This window comes from Chiloscyllium plagiosum, unplaced genomic scaffold (assembly GCF_037043375.1).
Source record: "Chiloscyllium plagiosum isolate Xiang-an unplaced genomic scaffold, Cpla_swu_hap1 HiC_scaffold_9, whole genome shotgun sequence".
NCBI lineage: Eukaryota > Metazoa > Chordata > Chondrichthyes > Orectolobiformes > Hemiscylliidae > Chiloscyllium > Chiloscyllium plagiosum.
Genome location: NW_028270147.1, coordinates 81,779,200 through 81,782,529, shown reverse-complemented (window position 1 = coordinate 81,782,529; position 3,330 = coordinate 81,779,200).

Genomic DNA, 3,330 nt, shown 5'->3' with positions numbered 1-3,330 from the left:
AGTGAGGGAGAGTGGCGCACGAACTCTGCAAGAATATGTACCAGAGGATCAAAGAGTCATAGAGATGTACAGCACGGAAACAGACCCTTAGGTCCAACTCAACCATGCCGATCACATATCCTAAATTAATCTACTCCCATTTAGAACATTACAGCGCAGTACAGGCCCTTCAGCCCTCAATGTTCCACTGACCTGTGAAACCAATCTGAAGCCCATCTAACCTACACTGTTCCATTATCATTCATATGTTTATACAAGACTATTTAAATGCCCTTAAAGTTGGCGAGTCTACTGTTGCAGACAGGGCATTCCACGCCCTTATTACTAAAGGGTTAAGAACCTACCTATGTCTATCACCCCCCCCCCCCCCCCCCCTAATTTAAGGCTATGTCCCCTCATGCTAGCCATCACCTTTCAAGGACAAATGCTCTCACTGTCCACCCTACCTAATCCTCTGATCATCTTGTATGTCTCTATTAAGTCACCTTTCAACTTTCTTCTTCCTAACAAAGTCCCTTAGCCTTTCCTCATAAGACTTTCCCTCCATATCAGGCAACATCCTGTTTAATCTCCTCTGCACCCTTTCCAATGCTTCCGCATCCTTCCTATAATCTGACAACCAGAACTGTAAGTCAGATTGATCCTGAGGGGAAAAATAAAGCACACGCCAAAAGGAGTTCCCTTGATTGATTGTCACTTGCACCACTCATGGCCTCAGCTGGGACTAGTTTGGATTGAATGTAGCTGGTACAGACTTTGATGGGCTGAAGGGCCTCTTTGTACTGTCTGGTTCTGGGAGCTGTATATTTGGAAGGAATGTGAAGACATTGAAGACAGTGTAAAACAAAATTCATCAGAATGGCTCCAGCATGCAGAATTTCATGGATTGGAGAAGTTGGGATGGTTTTCTTTGAAAGAGAGAAGGGAAATAGGAAATCGGATTGTGGTATTCCAATTCATGAGAGGTCTAGAAAGAGTGCTAAGGGAAAGACTTCCCATTCATGGGAGGATCAAGAATGAGAATACACTTGATTAAAGTTGTTGCCAAAATAAGCAAAAGTGATATGAGGAAAAGATTTTTTCATGCGACACATGTTGCAGTCTGAGATGCACTTTCTGTGGGAAATCCTGACAACAGTGTCCTAGGTTAAAAATGTGTTGCTGGAAAAGCGCAGCAGGTCAGGCAGCATCAAAGGAACAGGAGAATCGACGTTTCGGGCATAAGCCCTTCTTCAGTGTCCTAGGCCAAACCAACTTCAGTTGCTTCATCATTTGCGACTCCTCAGAGACTGAAATAATCTGTGTCTAAATACAGTGAGACCTGGACAATGTTGGGGCTTGGGTTCACACCACACAAGTGCAATGACAAGACAGAATCTGACTATCACCCCTTGACATCCAAGGACATTACCATCACTGAATCCCCTACTATATCCATACTTGGGGTTATTATTAAACTGAAACTGAACTGGGGGACCAGCCATATAAGTACTGTGGCTGCAAAAGCAGGTCACATGCTAGGAATTCTCTGTTGAGAAGCTCACCTCCTATCTTCCTAATGCCTGTCCACTAGCCAAAGATACAGGTCAGAGTGTGAAGGAATACTTCCCCATTGCCTGGAGAAGTGTAGTTCCAATGGCACTGAAGAGACATAGTCCATAGCATCTAATATACCTCTTTCAACCTCTTTTGTGGAGCTGTGTATACCATCCACGTGATGCACTTTAGAAGCACATCAAGGCTCCTTTGATAGCACCTTCCAAAACTGCAATCTCTACCATCTAGAAAGATGAGGGCAGCAGGTACAAGGGAACACCACCATCTGCAAATTACCCCTGTAAAGCACACATCATCCTGACTTGGAGCAATATCACTGTTACTTCACTGTCACTGGGTCAAAATCCTTCCCAACAGTATTATGCATGCCTTTAGACATTTTAAAAATTCAGTTGTTGGATTTGGGCATTGTTGGCTGATCAGTATTTGTTACTTGTCCCTAGCTGCCCTTGAGAAGGTGGTGGTGAGTTCCCTTCTTGAACCGCTGCAGTCCTTCTGCTGCAGGTTGACCTACAATACCTTTAGGGAGGGAATTCCTGTTAAGGCAGTGCACCACTGTAAGTAGGGATGAGCAACAAATGTTGGTCTAGCCAGCACTGCCCTCACCCTGTGAATGAAATATAAAATAGTGTAGTGAGGACAAGCTAAAAACATTCAAAAGGAAATTGGACAGAAGGAGGAAGAATTTATGGGAATAATGCAAGAGGATGAAAAGATCATTTGGAGAATCAATGGACCAAGTAGGTTCCTTCTGCACTTTAATAATGCTGTAATTCTGTTATTTTATTCAGCAGTTTTAGTGACCATTTTACTTGAATCATCTGACTGTTGCTAAAACCTAGCTGTTGTGCCCCTGGTATTCCAGTCCTGAAATTAGTTGGATTTCAGAGCTTCACTAAAATCTTGTTGCTGCTGATCTAATCTATGCTGTTTTGTCATTTAACCTTTGGACTTAGTTGGATTCAGTATTGAAATTGAGAAAAATTAAAGTGAATTTCAATTTATTTGTGACCATGTTATATATGGGACACACAATAGATTATATTAAGATATTTTCTAATCGGCCTGTTCAGAGATGTTTTGACACACTTCAGAAGCTGTGGGAGTTGAACACAGGCCTCCTGGCTCAGAGATAGTGATACTCCTATGGTGCCAAAAGACCCCAAATCTCAGACTAATCATACATGTACAGTAAATGTCACATTAAACAACACTTATAAGTTGCATTTGTACAGCAATATCAATACAGCTAAATGACCCAAAGTTCTGCAGTCAATCAGACTCTGTGAAAAGATCATACCACGAAATAATCTCCTTTTTAGATTGTGACTTGAGCCTGTTGTCAAGTGTCTCAGCTGGAATATTGTGTCCAGTTCTGGGTATCAAACTTTAGGAAGGATGTGAAGGCACTGGAGAGAATTTAAACCAGAAATAAAGATTGGACACAAAGTCATGGATAGGGACTTGAGGACAAGTGTCTAAATGCTTCGTCAAAGATACAGGTTTTAAACAAGAAGTTAAATAAAGGTAGAGACACAGAGATTTCAGGAGAGACAGCTGAGAGAGAGATTTCAGGAGATTTCAGGCGATTTCAGACGTAGACAGCTGACATAATAGCCCCCAGTGGTGATGCAGAAGTCATGTGATATATAGAAGAGGACAGAGATGGAGAAACGCAGAATTCACAAATGTGCATAAAGACACATAAAGACCAGTCTATGGGGGAGATCAACAATGTAATCCTTGGTCAATTTCACCAGGAATACCTTGATG